The sequence below is a fragment of the Diadema setosum genome, chromosome 13 (assembly GCF_964275005.1).
Source record: "Diadema setosum chromosome 13, eeDiaSeto1, whole genome shotgun sequence".
Lineage (NCBI taxonomy): Eukaryota > Metazoa > Echinodermata > Echinoidea > Diadematoida > Diadematidae > Diadema > Diadema setosum.
In genome coordinates this window covers 12,277,227-12,290,257 of record NC_092697.1, presented here as the reverse complement: position 1 = coordinate 12,290,257, position 13,031 = coordinate 12,277,227, and the positions used below count along the sequence as shown (strand labels likewise).

Sequence of the window (13,031 nt, the reverse complement as noted above, 5' to 3'; positions counted from 1 at the left end):
AAGATATATATATATATATATATATATATATATATATATATATATATATATATATTTGCAGCATTTTTACCCGAAATCCTTATTTGATTCCATTCGGCATAATTGTAATCATGAAATGAATAGTTAAAACATTCAATTGAATGAATGTATGACCCGACAAGCAAATGAAAATTGCAGTAAGGCATACATTATTATCTATCATTTAGAATGATAACTTCATGGTTAAATAATGATATGAAAATTTAAAAAACAATCCCAAAGAATGAAAAGAGTATTCAAAATGTAACCTGTCCTTTTGCTTTTACACACATACTCACACACACACACACGCACACTCACACACACACACACACACACACACACACATTATACATATATTATACACAAATACACAAAAAGACTGGTGAAGTGAAGAGATTACCGACACAGATACATAGCTGATTAGATAATATATTACAGTTGCTCATTAGTTATAGTTGTCCATACATGGCGGAAGCGTTCTCGTCATTAATCATTGAATCTTTCGTGGAAACGTCTGCCACGAATGGGGTACTGAAGCTTAGTTGCGCCATATCGTGATTTATTGCAGTCCCCATCAAAAGGTGCTTTACGACTCATTCATGTCATTAGTGATGTTGTCGTGTCTTTTCTCTGTAAAACAATGCGTCATGCAGGAAGACTTGGAAAGGATTTATACATACAGCTTTAAATGGATGGTACAGTTCGGCTGAGACTGGGCTACAGGTTTTCAACATTTTTTAATGATTTTTTTAAGACAATGAGAAACCCCTTATGACCAATGAAAGAGCACATAATTATTAGAGGAATTCAAAGTTTATTTGATGGAAATTGGTTTTGAATTGGCTGAGATATCCAAAAACAAAGAAATCCTAATCAAAGGTGGGACCCATCTTTTATTGGGATCGCTTTGTTTTATATACTCTGTTTTGGGATATCTCAGCCATTTCAACGCCGATTTTCATCAAATTAACTTTGAATTCCTCTTGAATTCTATGCTCTTAAACATCTCATAACGTGGTTTCCAAGTATCTTACAAATATTAAGGGCTGAATCCTCACCTCAACCAATACAGTGTCAGTTTGTGCGCACTCTCTTTGAATTATACCTTTAACGCAGTGGTTACGTGAACGTAGGTAAGATCGAAGCGATATCGACTGTGATCTCTATTGATAACATAAAACATTGTGATTGGGAGAGGAGAATCCATTTTTTTCATATTTCCATTTTTTCGATGCACGGGTCTCATTTCTTATAATTTCTATACACCGAGGTGTCTTTGAACGTATAGAGTATAAGACAGCAAGAGAAAACATGATTGTATGAATTTCAAAACATCTGAACACAAACGGTGACAAACGTCCACATGTGATATACGTGTATATGACATTGTGTACATATCTCTCTCTATTGTATTATGATAATTCTCTTTGGTATGGTATACACATATTTGATTTATACTATGTAATCATCTAGACAAAATTATGTATATGTGAAGGGTTTGTTTGCAAAAACCGATAAGTCCATTTTTGAAGATTTTGAAGTACGAGCTCTGTCATAAAGTACAAAATAATACCTTTTAAATGGTATATTGGTCACTACATATAAAGGTATATTTTTGAAGTTATGGTCAAAAGAAGCAAAAAATTTCTTATTATTCTCGTTATTTTTCTTGACCTTTAATCGCAAATATCTCCATTTGGCAAATATGGACTTATCGGTTTTTGCAAACAAACTCTTCATGTACATGTTTAAATCCAAAGGCCTATACCAGTACTTCCAGTAATCCACTTCTTGCTGTGAGAAATGTGATCCCGCCCTTGGACTTCCCATATCGCATTACCAGTATCGTCCGATTTTGTAAATGGGTCCCTTAATGAACTCGAACCTTGACCTTGACCACTCCACCTCTCCTCTTCCCACAAAACGCCCCCGTTTCAATGGGGACATGTAAAAGGCAGCATTATTCACTTCCGTGTACTCCTGCTCAATATGCCATGGGCACTGTTAGTGAGATATGTATGATATTTCCTTTTACTTTTAACATAATCTCGATCAAGAAACACACAAACAAACAAAACTTCAAGGACACGAAACGCAGAAGTTGTATGGCATATCGTACTTGAGGGCGCCCTTAAACATTCACATCGTTACCACATTGATCAGGGGGGCATTTCATGAAGGAACTTGTTGGATAAAATGTCTGACAAGTCAATTATATCCGACAAATTTTGAGAAATTCTTTAGTCTGATTGACTGATTTCTCTGAACTTGTCGGATATAATTGACTTGTCGGACATTTTATCCGACAAGTTCCTTCATGAAATGCCCCCCTGGTACACGTAGCAACATGGTCCATACCCAAACCACGACTGCCTGTAACGCCCGACACAGGGTATACTGTCCCCCGAAAAAGTCGCGGAGGGCACGCAAACATGCAGTATTTCGAGCATTTCCTGTACACTGTGCATTATCCATGTTATCCTTCGTTTGTTATCAAAGGGATTTCTTTTTCCTTATTTCAAGTTTGTAATTCCCACTTCTCTATGCTCGCCCGGTTTCCAAACCTATCCTTTAAAAATTGCGTGATTAGTCAAACTAGACCAGGAGTGACCTCAGAATCAATGAGTGAATAAAATGAATGAATAACTAGCGAATGAACGAATGAATGAATAAGTGATTGAATGAATGAATGAATGAATGAATATATGAATGGATGAATGAATGAATGAATGAATGAATGTATAAGAGAAATGAATGAATGAATGAATCAATCAATCAATCAATCAATCAATCAATCAATCAATCAATCAATCAATCAATCAATCAATCAATCAATCAATCAATCAATCAATCAATCAATCAATCAATCAATCAATCAATCAATCAATCAATCATGAATGTATGAATGGAGAGATTAATGGTCAGTGTCGAAACAAAATACACTGCAATAGCCGGTAAATAGTTTTTCTTCAAAACTCCCTTGGTGAAAAAAAAAAATGTAGACATGACTGTTTTAGCCTTGGTTGAGAGTTGGGTCACACGTAAACTCATAACACTATTCAAATACAAATACAGCTTTTTTCTTTTTTTTTTTGGTCGTAGAAAAAAAGGAAAGAAAAGTAACATCTGTTCAATTATATCGCTTTTTTATGTATATATATACGGGCGTTGCGGGTGCCCGCTCGTGCATGCATCGGTCAATCAAAGAAAAACTGAAAGGGCAATGTTAAATAAGATTTTGTCTTTTATTTCGGCGTGTTTTTATTGGCGTCCTAGCGAATTAAATTAAGTGGCATATATGCGTTACTGTGACGTGGATGAGTTTACGCCAACCTTCCCTATAAGTTGCCAATTGCGATGAGTCGACAAATCGGAGCAACGAAGTCGTGTGTAGTTCCTTGTTTTCATTCATATTGAGCATTTGTACTGTCTCCAGTTATTATTCACCCACGTACACACACACACACACACAAACAAACAAACGCGCAGACGTATAAAACACATACATATACAATACACACACGATTATAACATAGACATACAATACACATAGGCCTATAGCATATACATACAGACGTAATAATTATAGCACACACTTTTTGTTTATTCTTTATCCGAATTTCGTTCAGTTTCGTTTGTTTCACAAACAAATACTTACATAATACAGACACATGCAACACACACAGAGGCACATGCAACACACACACACCTACAAGAAAAGAAACGCAGACGACAGACACATGTTTTCTATGTAGGCTACGAAAAAGAATGTATAATATTGACAACGCGAGTCATAATTGTGAAATGAATTATGAAATCTGTTTTTATACTAGTTTATCTCATCAGTTACACGAGAATAACGTCAAAATCACACAGAAACAAAAGAATCACAAGCTCACCTGTGAGGAACACAATGGCATTATCCAGGAAATGCATTTGAAACTAAAAGGAAAACGAAATATTAATTATTGAACGCTTGCTTTTCACATAATATGTTATGGAGAAGTCTACTTTCGACAATGTGTGTTATACAATGTACAATGTTGCTATCGAATACATTCACTATATAATAATACAATGTTTTTGTCTTGTTTTTTATACGTGGGCGTTACAAAGGACTTCCGTCAACACTAAACCTGACGATTATACAAAATAACTGTGATAGACAAATTGCAGTAGTACAAATTACAACGATAAATGCAGCGATAGCAACGATACAAGTGTCTTTATATGTGATACTGTAAAGATGATAACATACACGGAAATGGAAGAGCAGGCAGTGACATTATATCATAGAACAGCAAGGTTATTAACGTCTTAATCCTACCATCATCTCACTCTCTTGAATTACGCTTTCGTCACAGAAATGATTACAGTATATAATATAAATGAGCAGCATTACACAGGTTTCTGCGGTTGTTGATGTCTAGTGTCAACTTTGACACGATTCGCAGAGAAAAAAAAAAAAACACGAAGAAGAACACAGCAAAGATTTATATTTTGGATCCCTGTTTTTCAAGATTTAAATTCTTGCAAGTCACAAAGTTGCCTTCGTCGGACTGCATGACCGTGTGACCAAAAGTGGTTTCCGGTACCAGAGCCTTGAGGTTTATCTGGAATCCTTCATGAACGGTCAATGGTCAAGCAGTCCTTCGAATACGCAAGTTTGAAACATTCATATTGTTACTGCCTCTTCGCATGCCCACACCACGCCTTTATTGTACTTCGTAAATGCACTGCAGTACGCCTCAAAGGGGGCGCACTACAATTTTGGTGAGTGGCAGTGATGGGTATTATAATTTCTATAATAACACTGTATGTATACTGTATAAATAATTCTTATGGATAGTTCGTAGTGATTGTGCGGGGTACGTCCATCTTCTACGAAGGGGATTCGAACCCAAAATCTCAGAGTCCTAGTGCCTTCCCGGGTGTACATTGTCCCCTCTCGTTCCTTGTGATGTAGAGTTTGGAGATGCAGTCTTATCGGCTCCGCCCCCGAGCTGGTGGTCATTCGTGTTCTCTACCTGTCCTTGGCCCTGTTTCATAAAGAGTTAAAATCGAGTATAAAGTTGATTTCTATGATAAGTCTATGGCAGGGTGTGTGTTGAGGAAATTTAAAATTGATTTTATCTTTTGATAAAACAGGGCCCTGGTGTGTCCGAGTCCTCTCGCATGTTCATGTGACCGACCCGGCTGGGCCTTTCGCTCGGAGAGATCTGCAAGATTGTGGTCACTGGCCATTAATTGATCAATATACAGATTAATTAATTGAATGAGTGTTGGTTAAATTGCTTGATTAATTGATTGATTAATTGATTGATTGATTGATTGATTGATTGATTGATTGATTGATTGATTGATTGATTGATTGATTGATTGATTGATTGATTATTCAATTGCGTGATTGCTTATTCCATCGATTGAGTGATTGAGAAATTGATCGATTGGCTCCTGATTAATGGAATAACTGACTGAGTGACTGATTGACTGATGACTCAATTAAATAATTGATTCATTCATTCATTGACTTCTGATGTATAGAATAGCTGGATGATTAATAATCAATCATCGACTTACTGATGAATACATCGATTGATCAATAATGAAGAGCTTGCTTTTAAAAGGCGCTAAATCCATTGAAAATGATGGATTTAGCGCCTTTTGAAAGCAAGCGCTTCAAATATTTATTGATTGATTGGCTGATTGACTGACTGCGAATGTATAGAACAGCTGGATGATTGATTGATCATCGACTTACTGATGAATAGATCGATTGATCAATTGATAAACAGATTGACTGATTGATTGATTGCTTGATTGATAGATTGATTAATTTGGTGTGTGTGGTCAGATGGTTATTTAAGTTGTTTATGAGCGGTATGAAGTCGGCAATGTCTGATTTTTGTGTGCGAGCTCATAGGCCGTCACTCAGAAATTAATTTGTATATCATTTATATCAATATGCATACAAACAAACATACATATATACATACATACATATCATCATGACCTGTCTGTGTATCTGTCTGTGTTTATGTGTGACATGTACGAATAGATATGTGTATATAGAAAACATCGCGAGAAGCAAAGTTGTATACATACTGCATAGACGTCTTGGGAAGTGGTGTGCACATCCGACGTGATGAATTCTGTGAATTGGGTCATTGTTGTGGTCCCGGCCTGGTCGGCGGGGCAGATGCAGGGATGCGATCCCTGATAGGTGAAGTCGATGGTAGCTTCGACGTATGGGTACCTCATGTCGGAGTAGGGCAGGGGTATGTGGTATGTGAGCTGACCGCACCTGGTCGGGTGTATGAAGTAAGCAATTGACAATATGGCTCTTCACAAACAATAACAATTCTAAAGGAAGTGAAAGTGGTTAAGATGAACAATGCTATAATTTCAAGCCTTTTATTCCAGGTTCTCGTTGTGTAAATATAGGCCTACATACATGTATATACAGCCAGCGTGTACGTTTACATTGATATATACATTGTTTATTTAGATTATATTTTCATGTGTTTATATGGGGCCTACCTATAAATTTATACATCATTTTCCATATCCATATATTCACATGCAAAATGTATAATAAGGCCCTACATAATATGAATATTCGGCTGCTTCCTCCCGAGGTCGTTTTGCTCAACAGGTACCCACCTTCAGGTAACCAACGAGTTATCAAGTGCATGTTGGGTTCATATTTAGGCCCGGCTATCTTCTGTTTTTGTAACATTTATATCGGCGGGACAAAGTAGCCTTCTTGCTCGTGTCTTTTTTTGTCTGTTAGTTTTTACCTGTCATATATCAGAATGTCGTCCTTCGCTCCCTCGAGCAGAGTCCAGATGTCGTTCCAGGAAGAAGACTGGTAGAAATCAAATTCTCCCCTGCCAGCCAGGTAGTCTCGCATGAAGTAAGATCGAAAATCGAAGCTGTTCACCACGATGAAGTCGATGTCGGGGTATCCGTAGATATTTTCAAATTTCTGACGGAGTTCGTCCAGTCTGAATTGGCGAAAATGGCAGGGAGGGAGAGAGAGAGAGAGAGAGAGAGAGAGAGAGAGAGTAGTTAAATACTTTGAGAACAAAGGAGTGTATGAAATTCACAGGTCAAAGTGTTGTTCTCTGGGATTAACTTTTATACGGCAATATCAAACGTACGTAAATCGAAACAATAGAATACCGGAGTGATAATGTCACAGTCTTTTGTTAAAGCACCTGGCTGGAACCAGGTGCGGACATGGTTGGCAACAAAAGTGTTTACAGATCAGGCCAGGTGATGTTGTTCATAACCAGTTTCCATGGCGATGAATGCCTGCGACACCACACTTGGCACTGCATACAAATTAACGCTCTAACGTAAAATAGGCGAGTGATATTTATTTTGTCGAGCAGAGGATGAGCAACAAATAAAGAAAAAAATAGAGATGGAAACCTTTGCCCTCATGAAAATTTCACATATCTGAGAACCCACCCTCCTTTCCTATCATCATACACGCCCTAAATGTGGAGCATTTCCTGGTTTTAAACACGGTAGTAGTCAGCGTAAGAACACATCCATCTGACCAATCCTATGAAACTCACCCGCGAGAAGTCGGTCTTTATAGTGTTGTCCACCTCCGACAAGTAGACCTCACGAAGTAATTTCATCATTAACTTGTAGAATTAATAAAAAAGATTCGGATTCAGCACCCTCGAAATAAAGTAAAAACCTTCATAATTGTAATTATCAATTTTTCACTTGTTATGTAGTTACGTATGAAAGACGCCTTTTATCGGGATGTTAATTAAATGCTAAACAACAAAAGAAGCAGGCCTTTTAAATTATCTTCGTGAACAAACAACAAACTCGGTAATACTTTTTTAGTGAAAATATATTTGAAAAACGCCACGTCACAACTTTTATCATATCAAATCCGACTAATTGAAAGTAGCATTGTTATGCTTGAGTTGAACTTACTGCACTTATCAAAGGCACTTTATAATATTGGACGTCATATCGCTATAAGTCACACTTTCAGTCTATCGTGATTATTTTGCTACCATTTCTAAGTACATTGCATATACCTGGTTGCCTGGACGAGACAAAAACCTCAGCTAGCCTTGAATAGCGCCACCACGGTTACACGTCCCATACTCTCGACCATAGGTTGCACACCCTGTGCACTCCAAGCGGGCGGCTCAAGGCAACGTCTGTCCGTGCCGAACGGCGCCGCGTTCTCCTCTCCAGCAACGAGGGGCGAGAGATGGGCGAGGCACAGGAGCGCCGCTGCAAGGTACGGCACACCCCAACACCCCGTCATCATTGCTCAAAGCCTTCGGAGTCTCTAAGAAAGATGAAAATAGCATTAGAGAAAATATACATTGAGGGCAATGCTATTATCAATCATACTCAATAATTACTTATCAAGCGTTGCTTTCACTGCTCTAATAGAAGACCCCACCACCACCATTATGAGAGAGCATCAGATTTGCGCGCCACGGCGTCTCCGCTCTCCTCTCTCCCTGCGTCGTCATGGTCGTGCTGAGTAGCTTTTGAGTTAATTCGCGAGGACGCAACATATAAAAAGTAAACTGGAGCCCCTATTTTTATGATAGTGCATCAAGTAACTCTCTGTGTCTTGATTTGAGCGGAATCAGAAATGGTCCAGAACCGTCCGTAAAATCTCACGACGACGCGAGATCGATTTTGATGTGATTTTGCGCATGTGCAGAATATTTTTTTTTCCACTGAATGTCCACATCGCAAAAATCTAACGCCCCCTATAGTTTCTGCATTGTCACGACTATCTGTACACCTGGAAAAAAAAAGACCATAGTGAGCAAAACATCTTGTCCATGAATGATATCACAAGGCGGGATTTGAAACAACGACCGTGTTTTTCTTTTGTTTTCTTTGTGCACTTTATAGCGTCTCGTCCATCATACCACGGTGTACCCACTATGGGTATGCATTGCACAAGTAATCAACATTATCACTGATTGAAAGATTGGGGAAATTTGTGAGATTACACCCGTAAAATACAGTGTATTATCAATAGTTTCACATAAAAAAGGGACTGATTCTTTCTTGGTGGACAGTGAACTCGAACTCTCTCTCTCTCTCTCTCTCTCTCTCTCTCTCTCTCTCTCTGTGTGTATGCGGGCGGCAATACCGCGTTACTACGACCGTAACATTCGCATCTAACATTGTAAAGCTGCGTTTACACCGTCCGTGTTCCCGGCAACCACGGCAGCCCCGTTTCAGGCCACCGTGGACAAAACGGGATGGACTTGAAACGACGCAGCGAGACGGGATAAGCAAATGCGACAGGCCGTGATTACCGTGGATGCCTTGTCAGATTTTCAAACTGTCAAAAAAATGCAACGGCAGTCCTGGTGCTAATGAGGAATCTTGTATGCAGTGATAAAACGGGGTGAACGCAACAGAACGGAGCTGCACGTAATAAAGGCCGCAACAAAACCTCGAGGCTGTCCGTTGCGGGATGCGACTGAAAGTATTGATAGTCTAGCCTGATCAGACGCCGTGAGAACAGCGTCTGATGGCTAGGTACCTATATGTTTACCAGGGCCAGGACTGGATCAAACAATGCAAGGGGGGGGGGGGGGGGAGAGGATGGGGGATGCAGTTTGTCTCATCTACCCACGGCGCACTACGTTTCTGGCAAACGGGGCTGCCGTGGCCACAGGAATATGGTGTAAATGCAGCTCACCTTAATGGTAAACGATTTTATTACCATCGATCATGCAAGCGTCAGATTGAATAATTATCCTAAACAGGTGAGAACATGCACAAGAAGCGCACTGGATAAGACTCGACAACCCTGCACAAACAACAGCAAGAGGAAGACTAGAAACAGAAGACTATACACCTATATACATAGCAATGTGGTGATGTACAAGAAGAAGCACATCTCCTCGTTATAATCATAATATATCAACGTTGGGAAAATTACAGGTTTTTGACTGAATCATACTGTATAGTAAAGTGTCTTGGACGAGAATGAAATACTTTAAATTTTTATGTAGTTTTCCATCGCAGCGCAGGCCAGTATCTATAATCTTTTCGATATGATGATTCTTATTTTTTCCAGGGCAACAAGGTGAAAAAAACAACAACAACACAAGTGGTGTGGGAGAGGAAGAGAGCTACGTGTGCTCAACTTCACAATGCAAACATTTTCAATTTTAAACCGGTATATCCCTTCCTCACTTCTCTTCCTGACTTTACAAATTTAATAGTCTCATGGACCGCAACATACTATTATAGGGGTAAGCGAACTGTGCTCGCTGACACTGGCTGAGCCCGGTCGTGTCAGCCGGCCTACGCAGATCGTAGCATCAAACTCTGACCAGCCTGTACTAAGAGTTCTTGAAACCATATCTAACTAATGGCAACAGACGTGAACATGTTTTGTATTATAAAAGTACGATGGTGCACTGAAAAAAAAATAACCATGTCGAAGCCGAAATTTGGAGTGCCCTTTGCAACCGCATGAAATTTTAAGAATTTGCCTCGGGAGGGTTAACCCAGACTTTGGTCTCGTTGATCGCGGGCTCATGATTTACCGTAATGGTATCTAATGGAATTTTCTTTCTCAAAGAGGAGCAAGTGTAATTCGAAGATTATACCTCAGCCTATATATTCAGAGAAGAAAGAAGAAGCTATAAACTCACCCTGCAGTATGAAAGGCTGAGAGGCTACTGCGGGAAAACAACATTCAGTCGCAGCCGTTCCGACCCGCACACTCCAGCTGCCCGGGAGCTCTATCACAGTTGTGACTGGGTTACTTGAGGCGTTAACGTTTTAGTATTGTATCCCAAAACTCTACTTCGCGCTGTGTGCCTCTCCAAGTTTGGGGAAAAGGGTAAAATATTCAAGAGGGATAAAACATCGGAACATGTTTTTCTTTTCTCTTTTTGAGACCATGCCAAGAACAGCCAAAGAAGATGGCAATGACCCGGGTCACCGCTTCCTGGGTAACCTTTGATCCCGAGGTAGTGGCATAGTCTCAAATCGCTCCAATTTGCATACAATGCAGACATAGGGGACTCCCTCGCTCCCTCGCTACCTTTCTTGGCACGGCTTGTTTCCTCAGTTGGCGTCAGGAAATCAACTGCTAAAAAACCCAAAGTTTGGTTGACAATTATAACAACAACAACGGCGTGTTCGGCAACAAGAAGCGATTTCGTTCTCGATTTTGGGTCAGTTTTCCTTGAGTTCATCGTTAAGCACCTTCATCATCTCAACAATGTCTGTTTCAATCCTAAACTTCTCGCTTGGATTCAGCTGGTTAGATACATGCATATGCAGTCAACATCAGTTGTTCTAGCGAAGCTTTGAACCGACTGTTTGGGAATTCTGCTTCGAGTAAAATCAATAGAGAGACATATAGATTTACCCCATAATTCTCCATACGCATACGCGCACTTCCGGTTCGAAAACAACCATCAAGACTCGATTGTCATTATGATTTCTTATCTGCGCTTTTATTTCATAGGTTTAAACCACACAAAATTGTACCGTGCAGTCGTATGAACAATTTTATGACATCGCGATATATTCTGCGCACACGCATGCAGACACACACCCCGCCTCCTCATTCTGTACTCACCCCCTCTCTCTACATGATCTATCTTTTTATCTGTATCTAATCGCTCTATCAACATAATATAGCCGCTTACGTCTAAGATCCAAGATTGTTTTGGGTTGTTGTTTTTGTTTTTAATCCATTACGACGAGGTCTCTTTTCGACCGGTTTCATGACATTATTTGCCCTTGCGACAATTGCTCCCATGAAATATCTGCACGCTAAGCCAAACATACATTCAACCTACAAACATATAAAAGCCTAACCCTAATCCTAATCCTCATATCAAACATCAGCTAAACCCATCACAACCCTAATCCTAACCCTATGTCCTTGGAGAAAATAAGACCGGAGCAACTGTCGCAGGAGCAAATGTCATATCACCCTCTCGACCCAGGTGTCTAAAGGGCTGCCTGGCAAGACTATAATAAGGTAATATAATAAGGTACACTCAGAATACCGATAACATGGCCCATAGCCACTGACAACTCTGAAACGCCTACTCCTGGATGGATTATGCACAAGTATCACCACAATCCAAGCTTTACCAAGGTTACCTGGCACCATTTACAGAGCAGGGGAAAAAATGACTTCCTGAGTCTACATGCGGACTCTCCGTGATCTTGGCTACAGTGGTGTTTTTGCAAAGGTTCGTGGCTTCCAGTTACACTTCGTTCCATCAATGTTTGTATAATATTGCCTTCTCTCCAACCTATAATATACAAGGCGGTGTCAAAGACCGTGATTTGTATGTTATGTCTATTACCTACATGTACACTTTATGCTTTGAGCAAGGCATTGGGCGTACCCTAACCTTCTTCAGCTAAATTGTAGTTGTTAAATTTTGACCTGGGGAAAATAGTTATCACTTGCCTACTGCAATGATGACCCATGCAATTAACAGATTAATCGCAACAGAAGAGACACGGTAAGTTCGTGATATTTACAAGAAATTTGAACATTATTTTTCCTCACTTTGACGTATAAGCCTTCCCCTAACTCAAAGATTTGTGTTTTTGTTTCATGAATAGTTTCAAAATGTAGGGGTAGAACCGTTTAAAGGGTAAATCAAGTAGTACGGGTTGTTGTTTTTGCTTTTGCTTTTTTAGCTGCCAATCAACATCACACGCGCATAAGGTATAATGATATAGAAATGATGAAAAACTATAATCAATGCGACATATGTTAAAAGGCTGATATTGTTACTAAAGTCCTTTTTACATGACTTCCAACTGTTAACACCTGTGACTTAAATCAGTTTTGATCTCAACACAGCATTGTGATAGTGCATGGATGAGTTTTCCATCCTCTAACCTCATGTTAAATCATTTGACATCGTGTGGAAACGAAATCGCGACAACAATACTTTCTCTACATGGTTCCGCTTATTCGTCTTTTTTTTTTTTTCCTCATACAG

At 39.4% G+C, this 13,031-nt stretch overlaps 1 pseudogene; it reads right to left on the bottom strand.

Annotated features, from left to right (window-relative positions):
• Positions 1-4,561: 4,561 nt before the first annotated feature.
• LOC140236660 (selenoprotein Pb-like) lies at positions 4,562-10,880 on the bottom strand (annotated as a pseudogene).
• Between the last annotated feature and the right edge of the window lie 2,151 nt (positions 10,881-13,031).